The sequence below is a fragment of the Nansenia antarctica genome, assembly GCF_963989245.1.
Source record: "Nansenia antarctica genome assembly, chromosome: 6".
Classification (NCBI taxonomy): domain Eukaryota; kingdom Metazoa; phylum Chordata; class Actinopteri; order Argentiniformes; family Microstomatidae; genus Nansenia; species Nansenia antarctica.
Window position 1 is genome coordinate 61,368,697 of NC_137676.1, and position 10,021 is coordinate 61,378,717.

Here is a 10,021-nt window from a genome sequence, read left to right on the forward strand (position 1 = left end):
GTTCTCCTCAGACAGAGGCTTCTGTATGCTGTTTTTGGGTCCAGTGTGAGCTCACAGGCATCTGATTGAGAGGGCCAAAATAATCATCAAATCAATACAATTGGATAAATTACAATATTCACATTGTAATCTTGTTAAGCCCAGTTCACATCTATGCAACGCAACGTGACGGGTCAGTTTTAGAACGTTTAGACCGTCGTTAGAAAAAACTCGGCAACTACTTGAGACCGACGGGTGGTGAGACAGATGAGACAGATGGGTGGTGAGACAGATGGGTGGTGAGACTGGTGAGACAGATGGGTGGTGAGACAGATGGGTGGTGAGACAGATGAGACAGACAGGTGGTGAGACAGATGGGTGGTGAGACAGGTGAGACAGATGGGTGGTCAGACAGATGGGTGGTGTGACAGGTGAGACAGATGGGTGATGAGACAGGTGAGACAGATGGTTGGTGAGACAGGTGAGACAGATGGTTGGTGAGACAGGTGAGACAGATGGGTGGTGAGACAGATGGGTGGTGAGACAGATGGGTGTTGAGACAGATGGGTGGTGAGACAGGTGAGACAGATGAGTGGTGAGACAGGTGAGACAGATGGGTGTTGAGACAGATGGGTGGCGAGACAGATGGGTGGTGAGACAGGTGAGACAGATGAGTGGTGAGACAGGTGAGACAGATGGGTGTTGAGACAGATTGGTGGTGAGACAGATGGGTGATGAGACGCAACGAGACACAGACGACCGTTTCCATAACAACGACTTGTGTTTACCCTGCAAGATGGCTGACAGCGACAGTGACATGCTGGCAGTAGCACTGATCAATAAACGGCGAAGACGCCGAGCTAGGAAATATGGAGCCGTTGTTGACTTGAGTATCTAGGCGATCTATCTAGCTAGCTAACTTGCCTCCCATTTGCAACACAAATGCATTAGCTGTCAAGGCTAACGCGCACACACACACTAGACGAAAACATAAAAACACACCGCTGCACTCATAATATTCAGATCCCATTGTCATGACAGACCTAAAAGTTGAGTAAAGCCAGCTCCCTATATAACAACAACAAGGGACTATCTATTGGCTACGGAGGGGTCAGTTTCATGTCACTCACAAAGATGTACTCCTTTCTAGGTGAGAGTTTCAAGAGTCTTGTCTACCTGTCTACAAATGTCTAGCTAACTTTTCATCTTTCTCAGCAAAAGCATGTAATAGCTCAACATAGTTGCCATGATTAGATGAGTTTGCACTCTCATCGTTACCACGAAATGTTAATTCCTGTTTGGCTCAGAAACGGGTCGTATTAATAAGGTCCACTCCACTTCTTGGCAGCAGATGACGCTGGTCTGTGCTATTTCCTGATTGGCTGAAGAGAAATATCAGACGTTCCATAAAATCTGGACGTTCTGCTGAGACTTGACGTGTCAAATCACTGGCGATTCCTTGCGACTGCGAGTTCTGTCGCGTTCCGTTGCATAGATGTGAACTGGGCTTTATATGGTAGCATTCATTTTTTTCACAAAATATTACTCATTAATTTAAAATGTTTTACTAGGGATACAACTAATTCATATTTACTAATATTTTAGATTTACATATGAATACAATACTGGTGCTCTTTTTGAACTCTGCTGTACCCTGATTCTTGAGTAATATCACAGTCCTGTTCTCTACAGTGTTGGAGACTTACATTTGATCAGCCCAGGTTTGAACCAGCACCCTTCACCAGGGTCCACACTATATCAACCACAGAAGAACATACAGTGGTTGGATGACACTCACACAATCATGTGGGAAATAGATACTGTGCATTAATGTCATTAATGCGTCCAGCCACATATTCAGCTTTACCTGAGTGTCTGTAGTTTACAGAGTGGATCTTTCTGTAGAGCAGAGAGCAGCGCCAGTCCTGAGTCTCAAGGGTGATTGTAGCTGAGGTCCAGCTCTCTCAGGTGGGAGGGGTTAGACCTCAGAGCTGAAGCCAGAGAAGCACAGCCTTCCTTTGGGACTCCACAGCCTGACAACCTGGGGAAATAGTGTCACATCATCTGATATCAAGAATCTGATTGTTCCTCTCTAATGTGCATCTTTACAGCTTTAAACCCTCTTAATTCAGCAGTTGAAAGGCTATACACATTGTATTATAGTGAACAGAACAACTAGTGCATCATAATGACCCAACATACTCATGCTTCTACACCCCAAAAGACCTCACCTCAGTGTCTGTAGTTTACAGTGTGGACTCCCCAGTCCAGCAGAGAGCAGCTTCACCCCCCCGTCATGTAGATCATTATGACTGAGGTCCAGCTCTCTCAGGTGGCAGGAGTCTGAGCTGAGAGCTCAGGCCAACGCTTCACAGCATCTCTTTGTGAGGTCACATCCATTCAGCCTGAATGAGGAATAAATACAAGTTAAGTCATTTTGAGTCTGAGAAAAATTATGTGATGTGTTATCCATCATTTCCAGTTGCATGTCACCGCACCTAATTAGGATATAATGACATTCTCATCAAAAACCCTTACATGGGCTGTTTTAGGATTGTAACATTTCACTAGACCAATATGTTTTCTAGTAATTTCACTTCGTTTTAAATGCGAAATCACATCCATTCAGCCTGAATGAGGAATACAACTAAATACATGCAGCCAAACGATCACTGTGGTGCAAGAATTCATGAGTGAGAGTTATAGTTGCTCTCAACAGTGGAGCAAGCAACCATGGATACATGTAGTCACTGGATTTCTACGTCTGGTACAATGTATTTGGTAGCTATTGGGTTAGTTGTTTTAACCAAAACGAGCAGAATATATCATATAACTCCTATTTTAGCGACTCTACACTGGCTTCCTGTTAAGTTCAGAATAGATTTCAAGATCCTTTTGCTTCCTTATAAAGCTCTCACTGGCACAGCACCAGAATATCTGAAAGACCTTTTGCTAGCATATCAGCCTAATAGAGCTCTCAGGTCTTCTGGTGCTTGCTTTCTCTGTGTACCACATGTACAAAAGAAGAGATTTGGTGAGGCTGCATTCTCATTTTATGCACCCAAATTGTGGAATGCACTGCCAGTTTACATTAGGGATGCAACCTCAGCAAATATTCAAGTCAAGACTAAAAACCCATCTTTTTAATATTGCTTTTAAATGACTAAATAATTAAATGTATGAAATGATGATACATAATGATTAAAGCACTTTGAGCTGCAATGTTTGCAGGAAAAGTGCTATACAAATAAAGGTTATTATTATTATTATTATTATTATTATTAGTCCAGTATTGTGTAGCCCCAGGAGCTGATCTAAGGACAGGTGGGTCAGGATTTGAGGAGGGCAAACATATTCAGAGAGTGAGACAGAGCAGCCCCCTCTGCCTCCGCACGCACGCACACACACACACACACACACACACACACACACACACACACACACACACACACACACACACACACACACACACACACACACAATATAGTAATTGAATGGAAGATAATGTATTTTCTGTCTCAATCATACAGCCTTTGTCTACAAGTATCATTAATTCTATAGCATGATAATGTAACAGACATTTAGGAATGGCAACAAGAATAGTCTATAGCCCTGTCCGGACGGCATATAAATTACCTGAGGACCTCGGTAATATATGTTTTACCTGGGGTCATTCGGTAATTTTTATCCCGTCCGGACCGACCATGTCAGTGATTTACTCCAGGGACCCCAGTAATTATTCCGGCTGGAATTACCTACTGTGTTTCAGCAAACCCTGAGGTCCTCAGGTAATTTTATTACCGTTCGGATCGACATGTCAGTATTGCATGATTTCGTGCGCGATGTTAACACTAGCATTTCCGGTTTTGACGCTGCACATCATTACGGCTCTGCCTGCTTCACGTCGATCGTGACCTGGTACTAATTAGTTAGATCCCTACTAAAATATGGATGTGGTTTGGGACATTATTAATGACTCCCTTGAATCTTCACTATCTACGCCTGTCATCCCCTCATGGCGACCAATAAGAAGAAGAAGAGTGATCAAATCGATCAGAAGAGCCAGGTCTTGCAAGCTGCAGAGATGGGCCACACTTATGACGGTTGCCGGTAAGCTCATTGATGAACTGCTAATAATAGCTAGCTAGCCAAATAATGTTAGCCAACACAGCCCCACTGTTCTCTACTACAGTGCTACTGAAATAGTCACATGTTGCTCAAATCGGAGGGGAGGGGAATCCTTACCCGTTTCCTTACGTCGTATCTCAAATATGAACGTTATCCATGGGTACCCCCATCAGTAGCACTGCAACTGTGGGACAGTTCGGACAGCCCAGCCGTGACTCTGGGCTTATATGTAATAAACCAGTTGCTGCTTGGGCTAGTCTTAACCCAACCCAACACATCTTACCCTACATTTAAAACATCCTTGATCTTACCCCCTGTATTATTAATGTTTTGCTCAATGCACCCACATTGGAATAAAGCTAAATTCACCTTTCTCTGCCTTCTATATTACAGTGAGCAGTTGGTGTCCCACCCCCAGCGCACCAAGGGAGCGGAGAAGTCTGTTTTGGGAATGTGACGTCCTGCAAAACTTTGATGACACTGAGTGGTACCGTAACTTCCGAATGCCACAAACAACATTCCTCAACCTCTGTGACCAGCTTCGCCAGTATGTCAACCCCAAAACCACGGTGATGAAAGGCCCAGTCTCCCTGGAAAAAAGAGTGGCGGTCACTCTGTACAAGCTTGCAAGCAATGTTGAATTCCACGACCTGGGCAACCTGTTTGGAATTGGAAAAAGCACTGCATGCGACATCTTTTGGGAGGTGTGTCAGGCACTCTGCAAATTGAAGAGAGTGTATGTTAGAAGACCTACAACTGTACCTGAAGTGAAAGCCATCACTGGAGGATTTGAGAGGAAAACTGGATTCCCAATGTGTGCTGGAGCCCTGGATGGTACACACATACCGATTGTAGCACCATCTGCCTACCATACCGACTACCACAACAGAAAAGGCTGGTACAGTGTCCAATTGCAGGGGCTGGTTGACCATGAGTACAAGTTCATGGACTTTGACGTTGGCTGGCCAGGAAAGTGCCATGATTCTTTTGTTTTTGAAAACTCTCGTCTTTGCCAAAAACTTGATAATGGCACATTCTTCCCCCCCTTTACCAAGAACATACAAGGTGTTGACATACCAGTGCTAATTCTTGCTGACTCCGCCTACAGCCTCACAACAAACATCATGAAGCCATACCCAGACGGCACAGCAAGGGGACCTCAAAAACAGTTCAACGAATGCTTGAGCAGTGCTCGCATTCATGTTGAGCATGCTTTTGGGCGCTTAAAAGGACGGTGGCGTTCCATTATGAAGAGGAATGACTCACACACAGAACATGTGAAATACATAGTAGCAGCCTGCATTGTTTTGCACAACGTTTGTGAGATACAGAAGCTCGACTACACACCAACGCTCCCAGGAGAGGACAACCCACCCGAGCAGCCTGCAGATGACCACACACCTGCCCAGCCTGAGGAAGAAGACCCTGCAGAGGGGATCCTCCCTGCACTTACCATTGCAGATAGGATCCGTGAAGCTCTAGTCGCACACATTGCAGGCAGACAGGCAGTAGGATGAATTGTGTATCAAAAACGTATCTTTATTTAAAGATTTTCTTTTGGTTGCTGACAGGTGAAAAGCACTACAGTTGTGAAGCATGGATCTTCTCCACAAACAAAGTTAACAACTTCAACGAAAAGTAGTGTTCAGTTAAAATAAAAGTATAAATGTAAAAGTAAAAATATGTACAGTGTACAATTGTCAGCACCTGAGAAATTAAGTGCCCCCCAAGATGGGTTGTTTTCTTAACAGTCTGGAAACAAATAAAATAAAAATGTAACATACCCACAGTATTTAACACTTATTTTCACTTCCTATGCCTAAACATGAACAACATTGGCTAGGACAGGGCTGTAGTTCTGTACCAGTCCAGAGCTACTCTAAACTTAGTAACACACGACTAGTCACTTCGCTTTGCTCCTTCCCAAGTCGTACTCATACCCCATGTTTTTACCCCTAATTTTTTGTGGGAACATTGTATTACTCAATTACTCAAAGTATGGCTAGTTTTAATACAATGTTCCCACAAAAAATTTGGGGTACGAGCATGACTAGGAAGGAGCAAAGCAAAGTGACTAGTCGTGTGTTATGGCTACCCTAAACTACAGGCTTCTAAGGAGAGTCTGGCTGGTAAATTGGTGTAGCCATTGGAGCTGGTGGCATAGGAGCTCCATATGGAAATGTGGTTGTGTCAGCCAAAGAACCTGGATACATAGGAGGATACATACAAGTGGGTGGTGGTGTAGGCATCATACGCTGCATAAACTGCATCATCATTAGTCGATTATCATGAGTGCCTCTCTTCAGCCTCCATTTTTTTAATATCAAAGTCGAGGCGTGACCTCTCGAGATCCAACCGCCTGCTTTCCACCTCCCGCTCCCATGCGAATCTCTCCTTTTCATGGCTGAGAGAATCACTTTCCTTGTCGTGGTCAAGCAGTCGGTCAATACTTTTATCCAGAGCTTCCATGATTTTGGTCTTTCTGCCTCTTCTTTTTTGTGCAACTGTAAAAAAAGAAACAGCCTGCTGAATAAGAACATTTTTTTTTTTGTAATTGATCATTATCTTACATTTTGATAATTGCATCCATGAGATGGAGGTATATGAAACACACTTCTAAAATGAGAATGTATATTAGTAGACCTCTTACCTTGTGGAGTGCCATTGGATTTGCTTGTGCTGGAACTCTGATCTGTCAGCTGCTCTGCCAAAGTCAGTCTCAGTATCAGGGGGTTCAGTTGGGGATTCTGAAATAAACAACAGCCACGTATTATTATTATTATTATACTAGTAGCAGTAACATGATCTAGTCTACTCACTGTAAAAAATGGTAGTACTAGTCAGGGTTTCCGTTAGAAAAAATTGCCGCCGGACATCGTTGTCCGGGAAGATTTCGATTTACCGGACAAACGTGAATTATTCCGGTCATCATATTAAAATATAATATAGCTGTTTGTCGCGGTGATTACTGTTGTGTAGCGGCCTATATATGCCATTTAATGTCTATTTCTCATCCGATACGATTAGATGCGAGCTATATAATATATAATAATATAACATGATTCGCATGCGCACTATGCCATTATGTCCAGCGCTGAACGGGCGCCTCACTGGGAACTGAACAGACAGCATCGATCAATGAACGGACTCCACATTACGTTAACTTAAGTTTGTTAAATTGTTTGGGATTAATGTGAGTTTTCTATTTTCTCTTTCCAGTTTTACCCTTTTTTTTATCAATAAAACAACGTCATTTCTATAACCAGGTCTCGCTGGTTGGGAAGGCATTTCGTTTAGCTGCCTGTCAAATCATACTTAGGGGATAGCCCTGTAAGCTCATACGGGTCTGTATGTCGTCCTGAAGACCGGCTGTTAGATCATATCGCTGAAGTTTGACTCCATCTTAGTGTAAATGTTGTCCGTTTCGTTTGTTATCCTTGTTATTGTGCGATAAAGTTAAGGCGCTCCGCTTCGGGCCACCATTCTCAGCTGAGCACCAAACACACACACACTCATACACACACACAACACTGCCCGAGAGAGAAGGACCCGCCCCCTTTAGTTAGCCTATAGGCTAACTAAAGGGGGCGGGTCCTTCTCTCTCGGGCAGTGTTGTGTGTGAGTGTGTGTGTGTTTGGTGCTCAGCTGAAAATGGTGGCCCGAAGCCAATTTGAATACAAAATGTGAACTTTAGCGAATTGTATTCAAATTGTGCTTAGAGGGAATTATTTTCACCGGACATTTTGTCCGACGAGTTTTCAATTTGTCGGACTTCAACAAATTTTACCGGACAAAGACCGGTAATTACCGGTTAACGGAAACCCTGGTACTAGTATAGTTGTTGTAACGTTAGTGGTAGTCGTACATCCACTCACTATTTGTAAAAAGATATTTGAAATAAGGATGGTGATATCCAATCTTACCAGATGGCTCTACAGTCTCATCACCAGAGCTGAAGTTGTCCATGTGAGCATGTCCAGGATTAGTCATAGGACGACAACCTGTTGATATCAACCAAAGTTCAGTTAGTTAGCACTTGCCAACTAGCTAACGTTAGCCTGCTAGCACGCAATACAATGTTTAACTTACCCAAAACAGCATCGATTTCGGAGAAGTACTGAGAGTACATGGGGTCCGAACCGGTTCTCCTGTTGTGCTTGATGCTTTCTCTGTATTTCTTTTTTAGGTATTCGATCCTTTCACGGCACTTCGTCGTTTCAAATCTCGTCTTTACCGACGGAGATTTGTCACAGACCTGCTTGTAGATTTCATCCCAAATTGTGTGGTTGTGGATGGATTGCTCGAAAAGGCGTTGGATGCGTGGTTCCCCCCACACTGAGATGAGACATAAGGTCTCCTCTCGGGTCCAGTGTCGCGTTTTAGGCGGCATGTCTGACAAGTACTTTTCCGAAAGAACCGTGAACACCTTCTTCTTCTGTGGAGTTAAATGGCAGCTACACGTGCGTTGTGTTGTGGGTCTGACGAAACATCTGGGAACAGCTTCTTCTTCTGTGAGGTTAAATGGCAGCTTGTACCCGAAACGCAAACATGCATGGAGATTTTTTATTCCATCCGGATCGGTCATTAAAATCACTGGGGTCCTAGGGTAAAAAAATATTACCGAGGTCCTCAGGTAATTTATATGCCGTCCGGACAGGGCTCTAGTCTCACAGTTAGTTCATCACATCCCCATGTTACAGCTACCCTTGTTTAGTAGTGACGGTTCCTTGTCTGAATTCTATTGGACCATCCATAGACCAGTCACTCTTCATGGACACACAGCTGGGTACAGGTGAGGCTGGTCTCTCCTGCTGGACCCTGGATTACAAGGTGGAGTTGTTTTTTTAATGTGCCATATGAGCTGAGCTCCTAGAGCCAGTTACACAGGAGTGTGGCATTGTGAAGGACAGAGTGTTAATGAACCTGTCTTTGTTTCATTCAGGGGATCCCCATTATGATGGAGGGTTGGGGTGCGCTGGGAGGAGGAGAGTGGGGACAGTGTGGTCAGTCCAATATAATATATCTGTATTGTAAGTAGGTTTTAGGTTTTTAGTGACCACCTCCCTCCAGGATCCACTCTCCTCCTCCGTGGACAAGCCTTCTAGTGAGAGGTGCAACACGGTCTGTTGCTACAGTATGCATTGAACTACAGTATATCTACATTACTAAGTCTAACATTTGAAATTCTGCCTTTAATGATACATATTTGCTGAGCTCCTAGAGCTGAATATGATTGTTGCATTGTGGGCCTTGCTCCCATAACCCCCTCATTGATAGTTCATTATAGTTACCTGAGGACCTCATGAAACCAACAGGTGGCCTAGTCTCACAGTTAGTTAATCACATCCCCATGTTACACCTACCCTTGTTTACTAGTTCCTTGTCTGAAGCATAGTTGTCCCATAGAGTGGTCACTCTTCATGGACACACAGCTGGGTACAGGTGAGGCTGGTCTCTCCTGCTGGACTCTGTCAAAACCACAACATCAGCTTTACTTCTGTAGCCACTCTGTAGATATGAAAAGCCTTTTGGACAGTCATTAAAGGGGCATGATTCAGATTACTGTAGACTGACTGAGGTATGATTAGAGGTTAGAGTGGCCGGCTAGCAATCGTAGGTTTGCTGGTTCGATCCCCACCTCAAGAGGGAGCTTGCATGTGTCCTTGAGCAAGGCACTTAACCCCTAATTGCTCCAGGTGTGCTGAATATGGCCGACCATGTGCCCAGAGCAAAAAATACCAAATTCTAACAATTGACTGACAAGTTGATTACATGGCAATAAATCAGTACAAAAAGAAAAAAGCTTTTAAAGTTAAACATAGTTCCTGGGTCAGATGAATATTACAAAAAAAATAACATTGATGTAGCCATTCTGGATGAATATATCTGTATTGTAAGTAGCTTTTAGGTGTTT